This window comes from Piliocolobus tephrosceles, chromosome 4, assembly GCF_002776525.5.
Source record: "Piliocolobus tephrosceles isolate RC106 chromosome 4, ASM277652v3, whole genome shotgun sequence".
Lineage (NCBI taxonomy): Eukaryota > Metazoa > Chordata > Mammalia > Primates > Cercopithecidae > Piliocolobus > Piliocolobus tephrosceles.
In genome coordinates, this window is record NC_045437.1 from 120,976,296 (window position 1) to 120,997,678 (window position 21,383).

Sequence of the window (21,383 nt, forward strand, 5' to 3'; positions counted from 1 at the left end):
CTTGGACACTGACCAGTTACTCGTCCAGTTAATAAACAGTTTTTGATTCTTTCTTTTTGATAAGTGGAATAAGAAACTGCAAGGAAGGGAAGATTTGTGAAGGAGTAGATTTTTGGTCTACAAAGGAACACAAAGTCAGATTAAGCATATAGAACATAATAGCCAGAGAATAGAATGATCCCAGATAGAGCTGAGTGTCAAGCACAGAGGTTAAGATTAAAGAGTCAATAGCTCCTGTTGTCATGAGCTGGATGATACTATGGTAGAGTTCAGACTCCGCCTTTTGGAACAAGGCACTCAGTCCCTCAGCTGCCAGGTGTGTTGGCTCCTGACTGCTCACACCTGAATCCCTCGTATGGAATTGCCAAAAGCAGTTGTCTTGCTCAAAGTTGTTTCCTTTCCCCAGGTACACCCCACATCCAAAGAGTGGTCCTAGTGGACGTACAAAGACCTGATTTCTTTGCTTCAATTGAGACAATCTGATGATCACCCCAGGTCCAGAGCTCCCTATGAGATTGAATGAAGACTGTTAAAACTACATCACAAATCAACTTCTTACTTTTTTCTCTGCCTCATCCTTCATCTCTTGTCCATCATCCTCCATAGGTGTTGATCCCAAGCATGGTAACTTTCTGAATGCACATTTCAGAATCTCAAAACATCATCATCATCATTAATAATAACAACAACAAAAACCTCAGAATCTCATAATCTGTTTTCCAAGAAATCTATTCTATAACACCTACCAATCTTGAAATCCAACCTTTTCTTATACTTTACTTATTGCCATTTAGATAGTGTAAATTAGTCTTATAAATTGACATCCCTGGTTCCCATCATCCCTAGTAGTCAATCAACTCCTGTGCTTGCGAGAAGAAGAATCAGATACAAGTCCTGATCTTGAGGAACTTGAAGTCCAGATTGAAAACCAAGATTTCAAAAAAAAAAAAAATTAACCTCCTTTCAATTAAAATAACAATATAAAATTCTAGCTGAAGGAATACCACAAATTTCTTTGCCTACTGAGTGGAACAGACATGCTCTGTGACTTCAAAAGAGTGAGAACATGTGGTGGGTTAGGGATGTTAGCAAAGAGATTGGAAAGATAGCAACAAATTTTTAAAGAATTAGGAAATTGACAAAGAATCAGAAAGTTTACACATTATCTGCAGATTTAATGATGAATTTGATGGTTGAGGGGAGAATGGAAGTAACTTCTTATTGGAGTTTGGATAGAAGCAGGAAATAGAGGCCTAGGTGGAAGAATTGTCAGAAAAATGATGAGAAAAGTATGCTAGGAGACATAACTGAAAGCAGTTAAAGTTCAGATTCTGAAGAATGTTGACTATTAGACTAAGGAGCTTGGTTTTGCCCTGAAAGCAATAAGGTAGGAATAGAGGTGGGGATGGAGACGTGGGGAACAGACAAGCACTGAATACCTAGAGGCAGGCTAGAGACAAGAGGGCAGCAGTGTTGGAAAAGGCTGACCTGGGGGAGGGTGTGCAGGATGTACCGGATGGGATGAACCCAGAGGTAGCCTGGAGCTTGTGCAGAGGCCCACCTAAAGGTATAAGAAACAGGATTAGGGTAGTAGGAAGCCAGTCACAGCACTGACCACTGAAAATTAGTGCAAGATGTTCAGTGCAACATATGTCACAATCATATCTGCCTCTCTGCTTTTGATGCTGTTTTCCCAGTAACCTCCTCCTCTATTTGTTCATCTATATCCTACTTGTGCAAAACTGCCTAGGACAAGTCATGCCTCCTTCATGAAGTGTTGTCTGCTCCTTCAGTTCATGCTGATCTCTCTCTCTTTGAACTTACAGACAACCTGTTTAATGATTTGTTCTAAGTTTAACCTAATTAGCACTGTCTTGCAAGACATTGTATTATAAATCTAGAAAAGTACTAGGATCTGACTTGGTTCCTCTGTGCTGACTCTTAATTCTTAAGCAGTTGGTGAGCTTCTCCTCTTCACCATCATCCCTAAAATATTCTTTTCATTAATCTTTTCATCTTCTGACTAACCAAAGACTTGTGTTTGGCACATAAGAGAGATAATTTAAATTCATTAAGCACTTACTGTATATTGAAACGCTCTTCTAAGTGTTTTGCATCTATAACTTTCTCTCACAGCAATCCTAAGAGGTAAGTCTTGTCATTATCCCCATTTTACAGATAGGAAAAGTGAGGTCCAAGAGGTCAAACAACTCTGAAGTTTACACAGCTAGTGAATAAGAGTCAGAGTTTCAAATTAGGCAACCTGATTCTGGAACACCAATTTAACTTCCACCTTATTCAATAAAGGTCTCAAAAACAGTAGTTGACAGATGTATGGATGCATGAGGAATGAATTCAGCAAGTGACATGTTGGAGTCTTGCCACACAGTGAGACGTGAGGTCCTCAAATACTCTATGAATGTTTGCAAGGGAAGAAACTGCTACTGATTTTGGGTATTCATTCCCATGGTGAATCTAACGTGGTATATATGAGCTGCTGCTGACCTCTTAGGCCCTGTCCGGTTCTTAAAGATTAAGAGATTGTAAAACCTGCTTTCAGGAAGGGTATTGAGACTTTGGGAATGCTACAAAGTGTGATTGACTTAGGGATGTATTTACATTTAAGGTGCTAATTCACAAACTCTTTAAAGTATTGTTCGTCTTCATCTGTAGCTTCAAATCCTCATAAACCTCTCCAGATACTAGATAGGCCTGTAGGGTTTGGGATTCCTCTGGGGGTCAGTTAATTTAAAAAGACCGAGGCAAATGCCAGCCTGGGTGTTTATCATCAGCACTCATCATTGTTTCCCACTTTCCTCTTTCTTATCGGAAGTCAAAAGCAACATGTAAGATATGTGACTATCAGAGGGTTATCGCTTGTTGCCAAGTGAAAAAGCACAGCTGAATTCGGTTTAGCTTGATGGCCCCTCTGTTGAAATTCAGGATCTCTTATCTTTGCTTCCACTTCTCCTGTCTAGACACTTGACAATGATTTGCAGGAAATTGAGGCACTTACCCCTGCTGAGAAGCCAGAGCTAAAACATTTCTAAATATAATTTTACTGTGTATGTGTGCATGTGTTTAATGCGAGTTAGTGTTAATTCAAAAAGAAAACAAATTTTTTTCTCTCTCTCTGGGAGTGGGATTAGCTGACCCCCACTCAGGCAGAGCTATGCGATTTTTCAGTCTAGTCTTTCTAGACTAGTAAGCTTGTCTAGTTATTCAGGGCACAAAACACCAGGCTCTCTTCTCTGACAAAAGAAAATTGTAGGTTCTAACATTCTTGTATTCAAACACCTTTTCTTTTATTTCCATTCTTTTTATTTTCCTCCTCTCATATAGATGGGGAAATAATTTTATTCTCTCAACACTTGATATCAGAATCTCTTATTTGAAACATTGGCTTTTGTTGAGAAAATGCTCTGATAAATTCACTTTAGGATCTCAGGGCCTTGGTATTATCATCTGGTATCCAAGTTCTGAAAGAGTGAAAGAGAGGCTTTGCTACTAAACAGAGGAGAGAGGGACTGGAGATTTAGCTTTCCTGGGGGCAGCTAGAGGGGATGAGCCTTCATGGTGAAGGCTATTGGGGAAAGAGAAGATTAATGACTTTCAAAGTTGCCAATTTTAAGGAAAAAAATGGAGAGAGAAGAAAAAGGCTGAAGGTAAATTTTAAGATTTTCTCTGCAAGGTGATTAGTGTAAAGTACTTCCATTTTATTCCCCATCTCTCCTGTGAAACGTTCCGATTTGGGGGCTGGGGAAAAAAAGGGGAGCTAAGTCATATGTCCATGTTGATGACCAAAAATGCTTCCCTAAATTCAAGAGCCAGAGTGTGGAGTGGGGGAAGTAGCTGCTTGGACCATGTTTTAGGGCTGTTTAAAGGATTGATTTTTACACAATGTACCCAACTGGCCTCAGAGTTGATCTGATTCAGTTGAGATATTTGGAGCCTCAATGACATTAGCTTTCATTCCATAACACACTCAGGAAGGAGAAATTAAGGGCAAACCAGCCATTTGTAAAATATAAATGAAACATTCCACATGTAGTTTTATCTTGTGCAAATTCGTAAGTATATTAGTTGTTAGAGCTACCACAACAAATACCACAAACTGGCTTAAACAACAGAAATGTACTTCCTCACACCCCTGGAGGCTGGACATCCAAAATCAAGGTGTTGGCAAGGTTGACTATTCTGAGGCCTCTTTCCTTGGCCATCTCCTCCCTTTTCTTGATGTGGTCTTTCCCTGGTCTGTTTTCTCTGTGTCCTAATCACCTCTTCTTATAAGGACACTAAGTTCTATAGGAATAGGGCCCACCCACGTGACCTCATTTTACCTTAATTACTCAGTTAAAGGGTCTATCTCCAAATATAGTCACATTCAGAGGTACTGAGGGTGATAATGAACATATGAATTTTGGCGGGGGACATAATTCAGCCCCTATCAGTAAGGCATCTACAGTTTGGGCAAATTTTTATACACATATACACACATTTAAATGCACTGTCTACATTTGAAGACATACATGTTTTTAGCTGTTGCATTAAAAAGTCACATACATCTTCATGAAGCTTGAAGGAGCTCTGCCATTGCTGGAGGCATGGTGCTGGGGGACATCCGGTAAATTCTACCTAACATAGCACAGTGTAGCCCACTAGGAATGTCTCCTCTTTTGCAGCACTCTTTGCAGTCACACTGGGGCTTCTTTCCCCATGTCTGTAAAATCCAAGCAGTGCTACTTTAAGTAATGCTACACTTGTGAAACTCAGACCATGACCTTGTCTCCTGCAAGAGCCAATGCTTTTTTTGTTTGTTTCAACTGGTTACCAGATTTCCTTAGTGTTTCTACAATTGCTGAAGCAGGACACTTATTCTAGTACCTATCAGTGAAATTAGCAAGTCCTTTAAATCTCCAGCTTCCCATCTTGCTTTTCTAAGAAACCCATCAACCGTGACTGTGCCTAAAGATGTTCTGTTTATAGCTAGAGATGAATTTAGCCATAGTGTGGCATACTTTCTGTCAGAGTTCAGATTTGGTTTGGATGCCTCTTTTTGTGGCCATGTGCTTGAGAAAGAGAGAACCCTGCTCTTGGGGAGCCTGTGTGAATCCTGATTTGCTTAAAGTCGTTGTGATACTTTCCATTCTTCTTACTAGTGATTAACTGGACCATGGAACTTTAGAGAAAGTCTGCTGGGTGGCTTCTGGAAAGGAGAAGCAAACGGGAGACAGCACCCCTTCTCTTTATTACTGGTTCTCTTTTGGTCAGCGTTTGGTACTTGGCATTGTTGAAGACCCTTGTGACAACAAAGGGCCTCTACCCACCTCGAGATAATGGTATCTATTTCATAAGAGTGTTGAGAGGACCATCTAAATTAATGATTGTAAAACCTTTAGAATTGTCTGGAATATAGCAGGCATTCAACAAGTATTATTATGAAAACAAGGGATAATATTGTCAGCTATGTTGAAGATAGATAGCATGGTTGAATGAGGGAAATCACCTCCTATGATGATATTGCTGAGTTGCTGAATTAACCCTAACCTAGCCTTGCAGTTGCCTGGCCACTGGATATCTTGTTTTGTGAGATAATACATACCCTCCTTATTGATGATGATACTTTTAGTTGAGGCTTATGTTACTTGCAGCAAAAATCATCCTTACTGTTAACATAGTTACTGACATCAATAGACTCTTTTGAGTAGAGACATGATATCCATAGACGCTTCCATTGTTGCCAGTGTTACTAACTGTGCTTGAGAAATTAGCCATTTGTTTAAAAGGTTAACCATATGAAGGGAAGTATTTTTAGTCTCCCAAGTTAATCATGCCAGGTCGTCTGGGATTTCAAAAGCAATTGGCTAGTTGCTCGCACCTTTAATCTCAACACTTTGAGAGGCCAAGGTGGGAGGATCATCTGAGCCCAGGAGTTCAAGACCAGTCTAGGCAACTTAGTGAGACCCTGTCTCTACAAAAAATAAAAAAAATTAGCTAGGCGTGGTGGTGCGTGCCTATGGTTCCAGCTACTTGAGAGGCTGAGGTGGGAGGACCACTTAATCCCAAGAGGTTGAGGCTGCAGAGGTCGAGGTGTGGTTGTGTCACGTCACTTCAGCCTGGGCAACAGAATGAGACCTTGTGTTCCCCACACCAAAAAAAAAAAAAAAAAAAAAAGAAGCAATAAAGTCTGTATTTCTTGAAGGCTGTAATAGTGTAGTAAAAAGGGCATGAAATTTGTAGTCTAAAATAAATAGGTTTAAGTACCTAATATGGCACTTATTGGTGTGTAACATTGGGCAATTTAATTAATGTGTATGTGTCTCAGTTTCTTTATCTGTAAGATGGAAATAAATAATCCTCATGTACCAAGGTTAGTGAGAGGACTACATAAAATTACACATATAGTATAATATTGAGGTTTTCCTATATACCTCCAGTCACTTTGTTAGAATAGACATTTTTTTCCCATTCGTGAATCTGCGTAAAACTGTATTAAATGTTTTATCAAAGCAGGGTTCCATTTTACCCATAGAAGTTTCAACTACCCTGAATGAAATTCTTGACATTAGGGCTCTTGAGCATTGGAGTGAAACCAGTTTTAGAAGAGCCTCTTTGTATTTTATTGCAATTTGTGACCTATTTGGAAATGGACATTTGGTTTTCAATGATGTGCTAAGAAATGAATTTTCCTCCCACTTGACACGAGTGCCTTAAAATTGTCTCTCTAGTTTTGCTGTATCAGAAAGGCACTTATTTGATTTCAACATCTGTGAGAATGCTGCCTACTAAAAGGCTGTGGATCAGAACAATTTGGATTGAACAAGGTTCCTGATCAGGCTAAAGGAATGCTTGCCAAATACAGTTTACCTGGGGAAAACGTGTGTGAGGACTGGCTTACTGTCAGACATTCACGTAACTGCTGCGTTGTGAGTTCAGGTGAAGCGAGTGACAATGTTTCCATTAGGTTGGCCATTATTCCTTAAAATACTTTATAAATGAGTTCTGATTTCATGTTCTTCTGTTTAGGCAGAAAACAGTATGCTTTTCTTATATGCTCATAATGAAGTTTACTTTATATACCTTAGATACCAGAAGTCCCAGTGTTAGAATTTCCCAGTTAAAATTTCAATAGCAAATACATGGAATCAACCTCAATGCCCATCAATGGTAGACCAGATAAAGACAATATGGCACATATATACCATGGAATACTATGCAGCCATAAAAAAGAATGTGATCATGTCGTTTGTGCAACATGGATGGAACTGGAGGCCATTATCTTAAGTAAACTAACATAGGAACAGAAAACTGAATATCACATGTTCTCACTTATAAGTGGGGGCCAAACATTGAGTACACATGGATTACAAAGGAGAGAACAACAGACACAGGAATCTACTTGAGAGTGGAGGGTAAAGGGTGGAAGGAGGGGGAGGATTAAAAAAATTGCCTACCAGGTACTATGTTTATTATCTGGTTGATGAAATAATCTGTACACCAAACCCCTGTGATATACAATTTACTGATATAACAAGTCTGCATATGGACTCCTGAACCTAAAATAAAATAAAAGGCAGCTCTTTAAAAAAATGTATTTAATAGTGGTAAGCAGCTTCAAGAAAGGGTTATGAGCAAATTGTATTTCCCTTCTCCACCATTACATGGATCTTAATCGAATGTCCTTAAAACAGTCAGTGTACACTTTATGGTGAGTCACCTCAAATCTTCTTCTGGAAGTAGGTATTATTTGTGCATTTATTCACTCACCCAACTACCCAACAAATATTTATGGGTGTACATTATGTACTGTGCTATTTGCAGAAAAATCAGAAGTAAATAAGACCCTCTGCCTCCATTTTCATGATTCTCATAATCCACTGGATATTAAATAATATTACAGATAATTTTTAAAATTACCGCAAAAGGAGAAGGTACTATGAGAATGTGAAATAGGATTTATGGGAATACATGGTCTTCACATGCACATTCTCTATCAAGGCTTCTAGTACTCTGTGAATCTGAGTTGTAGATATCACTAAGCTCTTTGGCTGATACGTGTAGACACAGATGGAAGGAGATGCTTTACACATTAAGAATTGGAACCTGGCCAGGCATGGAGGCTCACTCCTGTGATCCCAGCACTTTGGGAGGTCAAGGAGGGAAAACTGCTTCAGCCCCGGAGTTGAAGACTAGCCTGGGCAATGCAGCAAGACCCCATTTCCATAAGATTTTTTTAAAAAATAATTGTATCCTGATCATTATTTGGCATTTTAAAAAATTTATTTATGTTTAGTTTATGACCATCATCAACAAATACAATCTTTGAAACCCCAAAACCATAATATATACTTGAAAAACATTTAGTTGGGGCCGGGCACGGTGGCTCACGCCTGTAATCCAAGCACTTTGGGAGGCCAAGGCCAGTGGATCATGAGGTCAGGAGATCGAGACCATCCTGGCTAACACAGTGAAACCCCATCCCTACTAAAAATACAAAAAATTAGCTGGGTGTGGTGGCGGGCACCTGTAATCCCAGCTACTTGGGAGGCTGAGGCAGGAGAATGGTGTGAACCCGGGAGTTGGAGCTTGAAGTGAGCCGATATCACACCACTGCACTCCAGCCTGGGTGACAGAGTGAGACTCCATCTCAAAAAAAAAAAAAAATTTAGTTGGCATACATTTTCTAAACACCTGGGTTCTGCTGTTGTGATCCCTTTTCGCTTTATCTGCTAATAACTTGGAATGAAATATAAGTTCCCAGCAGGAGGGTTCCACATCTTCCTCCATCATTTTGCAGCATATAGTGCACCCGGTATGTGAACTTGTTTCAAATTGGCATTTTGATCTTTTTTTATTTTTATTTTTAATTATACTTTAAGTTCTAGGGTACATGTGCATAACGTGCAGGTTTGTTACATATGTATACTTGTGCCATGTTGGTGTGCTGCACCCATCAACTCATCAGCACCCATCAACTCGTCATTTATATCAGGTATAGCCCCCAGTGCAATCCCCCTCCCCATAATAGGCCCCGGTGTGTGATGTTCTCCTTCGAAGGACATCTCCTTCCTGTGGAAGGAGCTCTCCAAGTGATCTCATTGTTCAGTTCCCACCTATGAGTGAGAACATGCAGTGTTTGGTTTTCTGTTCTTGCGATAGTTTGCTGAGAATGATGGTTTCCAGCTGCATCCATGTCCCTACAAAGGACACAAACTCATCCTTTTTTATGGCTGCATAGTATTCCATGGTGTATATGTGCCACATTTTCTTAATCCAGTCTGTCACTGATGGACATTTGGGTTGATTCCAAGTCTTTGCTATTGTGAATAGTGCCGCAATAAACATACGTGTGCATGTGTCTTTATAGCAGCATGATTTATAATCCTTTGGGTATATCCCCAGTAATGGGATGGCTGGGTCATATGGTACTTCTAGTTCTAGATCCTTGAGGAATCGCCATACTGTTTTCCATAATGGTTGAACTAGTTTACAATCCCACCAACAGTGTAAAAGTGTTCCTATTTCTCCACATCCTCTCCAGCACCTGTTGTTTCCTGACTTTTTTATGATTGCCATTCTAAGTGGTATGAGATGGTATCTCATTGTGGTTTTGATTTGCATTTCTCTGATGGCCAGTGATGATGAGCATTTTTTCATGTGTCTGTTGGCTGTATGCATGTCTTCTTTTGAGAAATGTCTGTTCATATCCTTTGCCCACTTTTTGATGGGGTTGCTTGTTTTTTTCTTGTAAATTTCTTTGAGTTCTTTGTAGGTTCTGGATATTAGCCCTTTGTCAGATGAGTAGATTGCAAAAATGTTCTCCCATTCTGTAGGTTGCCTGTTCACTCTGATGGTAGTTTCTTTTGCTGTGCAGAAGCTCTTTAGTTTAATTAGATCCCATTTGTCAGTTTTGGCTTTTGTTGCCATTGCTTTTGGTATTTTAGACATGAAGTCCTTGCCCATGCCTATGTCCTGAATGGTATTACCTAGGTTTTCTTCTAGGGTTTTTATGGTATTAGGTCCAAATTTAAGTCTCTAATCCATCTTGAATTAATTTTCATATAAGGAGTAAGGAAAGGATCCAGTTTCAGTGTTCTACTTATGGCTAGCCAATTTTCCCAGCACCATTTATTAAATAGGGAATCCTTTCCTTTCCCCATTTCTTGTTTTTGTCAGGTTTGTCAAAGATCAGATGGCTGTAGATGTGTGGTATTATTTCTGAGGACTCTGTTCTGTTTCATTGGTCTATATCTCTGTTTTGGTATCAGTACCATGCTGTTTTGGTTACTGTAGCCTTGTAGTATAGTTTGAAGTCAGGTAGCGTTATGCCTCTGGCTTTGTTCTTTTGACTTAGGATGTCTTGGCAATGCAGGTTCTTTTTTGGTTCCATATGAACTTTAAAGCAATTTTTTCCAATTCTGTGAAGAAACTCATTGGTAGCTTGATGGGGATGGCATTGAATCTATAAATTACCTTGGGCAGTATGGCCATTTTCACGATATTGATTCTTCCTGTCCATGAGCATGGTATGTTCTTCCATTTGTTTGTGTCCTCTTTTATTTCAATGAGCAATGGTTTGTAGTTCTCCTTGAAGAGGTCCTTTACATCCCTTGTAAGTTGGATTCCTAGGTATTTTATTCTCTTTGAAGCAATTGTGAATGAAAGTTCATTCATGATTTGGCTCTCTGTTTGTCTGTTACTGGTGTATAAGAATGCTTGTGATTTTTGCACATTAATTTTGTATCCTGAGACTTTGCTGAAGTTGCTTATCAGCTTAAGGAGATTTTGGGCTGAGACAATGAGGTTTTCTAAATATACAATCATGTCATCTGCAAACAGGGACAATTTGACTTCTTCTTTTCCTAACTGAATACTCTTGATTTCTTTCTCTTGCCTGATTGCCCTAGCCAGAACTTCCAACACTATGGTGAATAGGAGTGGTGAGAGAGGGCATCTCTGTCTTGTGCCAGTTTTCAAAGGGAATTTTTCCAGTTTTTGCCTATTCAGTTTGATATTGGCTATGGGTTTGTCATAAATAGCTCTTATTATTTTGAGATACGTTCCATCAATACCGAATTTATTGAGCGTTTTTAGCATGAAGGGCTGTTGAATTTTGTCAAAGGCCTTTTCTGCATCTATTGAGATAACCATGTGGTTTTTGTCTTTGGTTCGTTTATATGCTGGATTATGTTTATTGATTTGTGTATGTTGAATCAGCCTTGCATACCAGGGATGAAGCCCACTTGATCATGGTGGATAAGCTTTTTGATGTGCTGCTGGATCCTGTTTGCCAGTATTTTATTGAGGATTTTTGCATCGATGTTCATCAGGGATATTGTTCTAAAATTCTCTTTTTTTGTTGTGTCTCTGCCAGGCCTTGATATCAGGATGATGTTGGCCTCATAAAATGAATTAGGGAGGATTCACTCTTTTTCTTTTGATTGGAATAGTTTCAGAAGGAATGGTACCAGCTCCTCCCTGTACCTCTGGTAGAATTCAGCTGTGAATCCATCTGGTCCTGGACTTTTTTTGGTTGGTAGGCTATTAATTATTGCCTCAATTTCAGAGCCTGCTATTGGTCTATTCAGGGATTCAGCTTCTTCCTGGTTTAGTCTTGGGAGAGTGTAAGTGTCCAGAAAATTATCCATTTCTTCTAGATTTTCTAGTTTATTTGCATAGCAGTGTTTACAGTATTCTCTGATGGTAGTTTGTATTTCTGTGGGGTCGGTAGTGATATCCCCTTTATCATTTTTTATTGCATCTATTTGATTCTTCTCTCTTTTCTTCTTTATTAGTCTTGCTAGCGGTCTCAATTTTGTTGATCTTTTCAGAAAACCAACTCCTGGATTCATTGATTTTTTGGAGGGTTTTTTGTATCTCTATCTCCCTCAGTTCTGCTCTGATCTGAGTTATTTCTTGCCTTCTGCTAGCTTTTGAATGTGTTTGCTCTTGCTTCTCTAGTTCTTTTAATTGTGATGTTAGAGTGTCAATTTTAGATCTTTCCAGCTTTCTCTGTGGGTATTTAGTGCTATAAATTTCCCTCTACACACTGGTTTAAATGTGTCCCAGAGATTCTGGTATGTTGTATCTTTGTTCTCATTGGTTTCAAAGAACATCTTTATTTCTGCCTTCATTTCATTATGTACCCAGTAGTCATTCAGGAGAAGGTTATTCAGTTTCCATGTAGTTGAGCGGCTTTGATTAAGTTTCTTAGTCCTGAGTTCTAGTTTGATTGCACTGTGGTCTGAGAGACAGTTTGTTATAATTTCTGTTCTTGTACCTTTGCTGAGGAGTGCTTTACTTCCAATTATGTGGTCAATTTTGGAATAAGTATGATGTGGTGCTGAGAAGAATGTATATTCTGTTGATTTGGGGTGGAGAGTTCTGTAGATGTCTGCTTGCTGCAGAGATGAGTTCAATTCCTGGATATCCTTGTTAACTTTCTGTCTTGTTGATCTGTCTAATGTTGACAGTGGGGTGTTGAAGTCTCTCATTATTATTGTATGGGTGTCTAAGTCTCTTTGTAAGTCTCTAAGGACTTGCTTTATGAATCTGGGTGCTCCTGTATTGGGTGCATATATATTTAGGATAGTTAGCTCTTCCTGTTGAATTGATCGCTTTACCATTACGTAATGGCCTTCTTTGTCTCTTTTGATCTTTGATGGTTTAAAGTCTGTTTTATCAAAGACTAGGATTGCAACCCCTGCTTTTTTTTGTTCTCCATTTGCTTGGTAGATCTTCCTCCATCCCTTTATTTTGAGCCTATGTATGTCTCTGCATGTGAGATGTGTCTCCTGAATACAGCAAACTGATGGATCTTGACTCTTTATTCAATTTGCCAGTCTGTGTCTTTTAATTGGACCATTTAGTCCATTTACAGTTAAGATTAATATTGTTATGTGTGAACTTGATCCTGCCATTATGATATTAACTGGTTATTTTGCTCATTAGTTGATGCAGTTTCTTCCTAGCCTCGATGGTCTTTACATTTTGGCATGTTTTTGCAATGGCTGGTACTGGTTGTTCCTTTCCATGTTTAGTGCTTCCTTCAGGGTCTCTTGTAAGGCAGGCCTGGTGGTGGCAAAATCTCTAAGCATTTCCTTGTCTGTAAAGGATTTTATTTCTCCTTCACTTATGAAACTTAGTTTGGCTGGATATGAAATTCTGGGTTTAAAATTCTTTTCTTTAAGAATGTTGAATATTGGCCCCCACTCTCTTCTGGTTGCAGAGTTTCTGCCGAGAGATCTGCTGTTAGTCTGATGGGCTTCCCTTTATGTGTAACCCGACCTTTCTCTCTGGCTGCCCTTAAGATTTTTTCCTTCATTTCAACTTTGGTGAATCTGACAATTATGTGTCTTGGAGTTGCTCTTCTCGAGAAGTGTCTTTGTGGCATTCTCTGTATTTTCTGAATTTGAATGTTGGCCTGCCCTACTAGGTTGGGGAAGTTCTCTGGTCTTTGATGATGGATGATATCCTGAAGAGTGTTTTCCAACTTGGTTCCATTTTCCCCCTCACTTTCAGGCACCCCAATCAGATGTAGATTTGGTCTTTTTACATAATCCCATACTTCTTGCAGGCTTTGTTCATTTCTTTTTCTTCTTTTTTCTTTAGATTTCTCTTCTCGCTTCATTTCATTCATTTGATCCTCAATCGCTGATACTCTTTCTTCCAGTTGATCGAGTCGGTTACTGAAGCTTGTGCATTTGTCACGTATTTCTCGTGTCATGGTTTTCATCTCTGTCAGTTCGTTTATGGCCTTCTCTGCATTAATTATTCTAGTTATCAATTCTTCCACTCTTTTTTCAAGATTTTTAGTTTCTTTGCGCTGGGTATGTAATTCCTCCTTTAGCTCTGAGAAGTTTGATGGACTGAAGCCGCCTTCTCTCATCTTGTCAAAGTCATTCTCTGTCCAGCTTTGATCTGTTGCTGGCGATGAGCTGCGTTCCTTTGGAGGGGGAGATGCGCTCTTATTTTTTGAATTTCCAGCTTTTCTGCTCTGCTTTTTCCCCATCTTTGTGGTTTTATCTGCCTCTGGTCTTTGATTATGGTTACATACTGATGGGGTTTTGGTGTGGGTGTCCTTCCTGTTTGGTAGTTTTCCTTCTAACAGTCAGGACCCTCAGTTGTAGGTCTGTTGGAGATTGCTTGAGGTCCACTCCAGACCCTGTTTGCCTGGGTATCAGCAGCAGAGGCTGCAGAAGATAGAATATTGCTGGACAGCAAGTGTACCTGTCTGATTCTTGTTTTGGAAGCTTCCTCTCAGGGGTGTACTCCACCGTGTGAGGTGTGGGGTGTTGGTCTGCCCCTAGTGGGGAATGTCTCCCAGTTAGGCTACTCAGGGGTCAGGTACCCACTTGAGCAGGCAGTCTGTCCGTTCTCAGATCTCAACCTCCATGTTGGGAGATCCACTGCTCTCTTCAAAGCTGTCAGACAGAGTCATTTGTGTCTGCAGAGGTTTCTGCTGCTTTTTTTTTGTTGTTGTTGTTGTTGTTGTTTAGCTGTGCCCTGTCCCCAGAGGTGGAGTCTACAGAGACAGGCAGGCCTCCTTGAGCTGCTGTGGGCTCCACCCAGTTCAAGCTTCCCAGTGGCTTTGTTTACCTACTTAAGCCTCAGCAATCGCGGGAACCCCTCCCCCCGCCTCGCTGCTGCCTTGCCATTAGATCACAGACTGCTGTGCTAGCAATGAGGGAGGCTCCATGGGCATGGGACCGTCCTGGCCAGGTGTGGGATATAATCTTCTGGTGTGCCCGTTTGCTAAGACCCTTGGTAAAGTGCGGTATTGGGGTGGGAGTTACCCGATTTTCCAGGTGTTGTGTGTCTCAGTTCCCCTGACTAGGAAAAGGGATTCCCTTCCCTCTTGCACTTCCCAGGTGAGGTGATGCCTCGCCCTGCTTCAGCTCTCGCTGGTCGGGCTGCAGCAGCTGACCAGCACCGATTGTCCGGGACTCCCTAGTGAGATGAACCCAGTACCTCAGTTGAAAATGCAGAAATCACCTGTCTTCTATGTCGCTCGCGCTGGGAGCTGGAGACTGGAGCTGTTCCTATTCGGCCATCTTTCTGTCTCTGCTCGATCATTTTATTTTGAGATATATTTTCTCTACTAAGTCTTTGGAGACATGGTGAGCAGAAATCACAGCCAAGCGTGTATGTTGACAGAAGCATAGGGAAAATTATCCAAGAATTTAGAAATGTAAAATTTCAGAATTGGAAGGACTGAAAACATTATCAAGACCCAACCCCTCATTTGCATCTGGGGAAACTGTGTCTAGATAGGAGAAGTGACAAAACCGAGAACACATTCTCTCAGGGTACTGCTTATATCGTATTCCTGGAAGACTCCACATTTCTTATCACTTACGATCATTTTTACTGAAGTTGTTGAACTGACGAAGGGGTGACAGCAAAGGCATTCCAATAATATTAGGCCATGAAGAAGGTTGCATTTGATTGCAGTATTTAACTTCTTTTCTGAGCAGCGTCTTACTCTTTATCCATATATAAATCAGCATGCAATAGATTGAGTATAAAATGTAAAAAATGAAGGTTTGTACAAGGAAATACATTTATAGGAAAAGCTTAAGGAATCACTTTATGTTTTGGTTTCATCTGGATACACATGGTTAGAGCACAATTTATGTGAAGAAAATAAAATGTGACATTGTTAGTTTTGAGGAAGGATGTGCCCTCTAAATCCAAGACAGTGAACTGATTATTACTTTTTCAAAAAAGACCTATTTAGCGTGACCGAGAAACCTGCTGTTTTTTGCTACCCTTTGCAAAATTGCTGTTCAAATGTAGCCAAATAGAAAATTTCATTGTTTTGCATCAAGAATTTGTGTGGCCTTTGGCTAACAGAAAGTCAAGGTCATAAAACGCTTGCAGAACCTACTTTGAAATAACTTAAGTTTCCGAGGCACAGTGGCTGTCTAAGATGTCCTTTCAGGTGGCTTTGTCATTTTTTATTGAAAGGAGAAAAATGGGGCACCATGATATGAAATTTGCACCAGATGGTTATTTTGGATGGGAATTTTAAAGCAGTGGTTCTCAATCCTGGCTGAACATTCCAATAATCTAGGGATCCTTTAAAATAGTATAAGTTCCCAGACCTGATTTAACTGGTCAGGGGTGAGATAGGGTCAGAATTATAATGGACACAAGCTTTATGTACCTTCTAAGCTTCCCTTGATCTCTCCCATCTTTCTGAAGGCTCTTCCTGGCTCTCTGACCATGTCCTACTGCTTCTGTCTTTGCTGACCCTTACTGACCACTCCCCCTACCCCCTCCAACCCCCACCTCCCAAGAGTTGGCTGGAGCTCAAGGCAAAATCCTAGGATCACAGCTCAAGACCCATATTCTGAGCTCATGGTACCCCAAGTCATGTCTCTTTTGATGTAGATTTTGATAAATGTCCTACTTCAAGACAGGGGATCTGACTTTCTGAGAGCAGCCATTAGCTAGATGAGGCAGGGAGCAGCTCACCTTGACTGAAGAGAAAGTGGGGACAGGAGAGAACTGGGTGATAGATTACCCTCTCTTTCTCTTCTGTGGACTGTTCCAAGGTGTGGCTTCTCCTTGCATATATCTGGAGAAGTCCTGTTGAGGAAATGCTGTGTCTCTGCTCTGTCTCTTCAGTACTTTTTATGAAGTGTTGGCCAGCAAAGAAATACCCCATAACAAAATTTAGCATCTTTCCTGGCCCACGTATTTCCTTATCTTTATTACACTTGGCTTATGCCACCCAAATAAAGTGTCAGCATTTTAATCCTTGCCTCAGGGTTGCTTCCTACAGTACCTGAGTTAAGATAGGTTTTTCCTTTATTCATATATATATATATATATATATATATATATTCCCCAATATATTTCCTTTATTCCCATATATGTGTGTATGTATGTGTATATATATATATATATATATTCTACAATATAGCCAGAATTGAGAAACACTACTTCTGAAAAACACCTGAACTCCCATTTCTTTAACATCACATACAACAAAGTTTTTCTTGCTGTCATTTTCTTTTGTTTACCTTTCAAAACAAGTATAGAATAAAACTGAAAACTCTCTTTTTTCCCATTCCCCTTTTTGACCATTTTGTATCCATTCACTTGCTCAGGGTTCCAGAGTTAACCACAGTAAACAGTTCAATGTGCTGCCTTGCAAAGATGCATTTCATACATAGACATAGAATCTCAAGGTTCTTTTATGTTTTTCATGAGCATGATCATCTATCTATCTTGCTTTGTATTGGCTTTTGTCATTTAGCAATGTCTCTCAGGGATTGTATATTACAAAGGGCTTCTTTATCCTTTTCAGTGTCACATGATATTTCATAATGTGGATTCACCAGAAATAATTTCCTCTTAACCTTACTACTAGAGATTTAGATTACCTGCAACTTTTTGATATTAAAAACAATGCTGACATGAACATCTTTTTTTTTTTTTTTTTGAGATGGAGTCTCGCTCTGTCGCCCAGGCTGGAGTGCAGTGGCCAGATCTCAGCTCACTGCAAGCTCCACTTCCCAGATTTACGCCATTCTCCTGCCTCAGCCTCCCGAGTAGCTGGTACTACAGGCGCCCGCCACCTCGCCCGGCTAGTTTTTTGTATTTTTTAGTAAAGACGAGACATGAACATCTTTACATGTGTATCTTTGTACACATATGAAACTGGTTCTCAAGGGCAGATAGCTAGAACTGGAATTGTTAGGTTGAAAGGCATACACTCCCATGAGGTTTTGACAGACACTTCAAAAATTCCCTTTAAAAATGGTGCCCCAAATTATATTCCTACTAACGGTATATGGGAATTATTATTTCTCCATGCCTTTTGCCAACACTAGGTATTATCCATTTTAAAGCTTGTCAATTTGGGCAAATGATGCTATCCCATAGTTGCTTTAATGTATTAAACATCATTTTAGAATCTTTATTTTAAGCCACTTTTGGCCTTATATCTCCAGTTTGGAAGAATCTATTAAACTTTATTAGACTAGGATGTGAGTACCATGTAGCTGCTGAGAAGTTGGACTGTTCTTTATAACTAATAGTCTTCTAAGCTGGGCCTGATGACTTCACACTCTCTGTAATGCTGGGTCTTGGAATTTGGAGGGCTGAGCCATTCCAGCTCTTCTCTGAGAGGAACCAGACCTGGGCACCAGACAAGATGATTGAAAAGACTTTCTAATATTTGGGTTACTGAAAGAAGCCTTCACACCTGCTTGGCCTGCTCGCCAAATCCCCTGTTGATTCTAGCTCCACCCAGTCAGTTTGAACAGAAGCAGAACATGCTGAGAACTTTCCCCAAAGACAGACAGACATGCTCTGCCAGGGAGTTTGTGTCCAGAGGAGCTGGGCCAAGATTTCCCTGGCAAACAAGCTTTAGGCAAAGCTGAATTAGATTTGCCATTGTGGAAGAGCCCAGCTCCTCAGTGTGATGGGAGTAGGATTGTTACATGAATAGGGAAAGGGTGGTGAAATTAGGCTTATGACCAGCTGTGGCTGCAGACTTCAAGCCTGCCCTGTATCGCCACTTCTTGCATAGGTAATCAATACTCGTGGGCACTGCCTTTCCCCAGGAAAGTCATGGTCCTTATACTTGGGATGCACCTGGTCTCTTAAGAAAGCCATAGTCCTTGCTCCTAAAGTCTTTCCAAACTACTGAGAAAATGGGCATTGTTATGTCTAGTTGGAATTTATAATATGATTGATGAGATGAAATGTCTTTGCCTAAAATGACTCAAAAACACTTCAAAAAGCAATGTATAATGCATTTGGTATAAGCATATTCAGCACAGAAGGGAGCAATAAAAGTGGTTAATTTGGACATGGTTCTAAGCAGCAATGTTTATCACGTGGGAGCCCAGAAAGTTGGCTTCCTTCCATTCTTTACACTTAATTTTCTATCCTTGCTTATTCCAAGGTATCTCCTCACAGTGGCCAGAGACAGGAAGTCAGACAGTGCCCCACACTGGATCTTCTTTCTAATCCATCCTTTCAGGAACAAGGCAGATCCTGTTCAGTGTGATAGAGTTTCACTTAAATTATTTATCTCTCCTCTCTCTGACAGTTTCCCTTGTATGTAGGATTTAATTTAATTCAACATATTCATTGAGAAGCTCTTTAGTTCAGGAGTTGTGCTAGGTGCTAAAAAATGATACAAACATAATCTCTGCTAACAATCTAAAGACAAAAAAACAAAAAAGTTGCTGCAAATAGTGTGATGAAAGCTACAGGGAGATTTAAGTATGGGGATGGTAGAAACTTGTAGGAGGGGGTTATTTATTTTCTACATATTGAGTTCAAGCAGCTTATGGGAATCTAGAAAAATATGACTAGTAAGTCATTGAATAAACAGGTCTAGGAATTAAGATAGACTGAGATGATAATGGAAATTTGAGATTCAACATATGGGTTTGCTTGAAACTTTGGAATAAGATCTCTCAGGGAGAAAGAGATGAGGTGAGGAATAGTTGCATAGAAAACATGAAGTTTTAAAGAGTGAACAGAAGCAATACCTGTGAAAAACTGAGGAGGTACAGCCTAATTGAAATCCTATAATCGAGAACATCCATGTTCACTTAATGGAGGATAAATATGACCAAATTTGCCCTCCCACGTGAAACAACAGCATAAACAAAACAGAAAAATATTATAAAACAAAATTTAAAGACACTGAGTATCAGGCAAGAAAGGATGATGATGCATGTGGAATAGAAAACAAATGAAGCAAATCCTAAAATTGCACCAAGTTCCTGCCTTGAGAAGGTTTCTAGGGCTTCAGCCCAGAGGAGGGACCTCTGGAGGGACCTCTGGAGACCCCGGCAGTGCCTCTGGAGTCTATGAGTTCAATAGATGGAGTGGAGAATCTGGGAGACTAGGCGGCTAGGATTCACAGGACAGAATTACCAGAGGGAGAGAACCGCACAGAAAAAGAACTTCAGAGGGTGCCCCTTGAGTATTCAGAACGACACTAATCAATGCATGCAAGAAAACTACCCCCAAACCAAGGAAAAAATCACCTGACACCAGGGCTTATATATACAGGGCTGGAAGCAGTGTCAGGACTACCAACCAGAGTGAAAACCTCATACTTAATTGTGTATTAATATGAAGGAGAGTACTCAGAAGGAGTTTATCTAGTAGTATGGTAAATTAGCCCTACAATCAATGGTGATCTGTTTTCACCTAATACATATTTTTTCAATTCTTTAATTTTTTTTAGTTTTGATACAGGCATGCAATGTGTAATAATCAGATCATGTAAAGTGAGATAGTCATCCCCTTAAGTATTTATCCTTTGTGTTACAAACAATCCAATTATACTCTTTTAGTTATTTTTCAAAGTACAATTAAATTATTATTGACTATAGTCACCTTGTTGTGCTATCAAATGCTAGGTCTTTTTTTTTTTTTTTTTGAGATGGAGTCTCACTCTGTCGCCCAGGCTGGAGTGCAGTGGCCGGATCTCAGCTCACTGCAAGCTCTGCCTCCCGGGTTCACGCCATTCTCCTGCCTCAGCCTCCCGAGCAGCTGGGACTACAGGTGCCCGCTACCTCGCCTGGCTAGTTTTTTGTATTTTTTTAGTAGAGACGGGGTTTCACCATGTTAGCCAGGATGGTCTCGAACTCCTGACCTCATGATCCGCCTGTCTCGACCTCCCAAAGTGCTGGGATTACAGGCTTGAGCCACCGCGCCCGGCCCAAATGCTAGGTCTTATTCATTTTTTCTACAATTTTTTGTACCCATTAACCATCCCCACCTCCAACCCCTTACTACTCTTCCCAGCCTCTGGTAACCATCCTTCTGCCCTCTATCTCCATGAGTTCTATTGTTTTCATTTTTAGATCCCACAAATAAGTACGAACATACAATGTTTGTCTTTCTGTGCCTGGCTTATTTCACTTAACATAATGACTTCCAGTCCCATCCATGTTGTTGCAAATTACAGGATCTCATTCTTTTTTATGGCTGAATAGTATTCCATTGTGTTTAAGTACCATATATTCCGTGTCCATTCATCTGTTGATGAACACTTACGTTGTTTCCAAATCTTGGCTATTGTGAACAGTGGTGCAACAAACATAAGACTGCAGATATCACTTCAATATACTGATTTAGTTTCTTTTAGATTTATACTCAGCAGTGAGATTGCTGTATCATATAGTAGCTCTGTTCTTAGTTTTTTGAGGAACTTCCAAACTGCTACCCATAGTGGTTGTAATAATTTACATTCCCACTAACAGTGTATGAGGTTTCTCTTTTCTCCATGTCCTTGCTAGTATTTGTTATTGCCTTTTTTATAAAAGCCATTTTAACTGGGGTGACATGATATCTCATTGTAGTTTTGATTTGCATTTCTCTGATGATCAGTGATGTTGAGC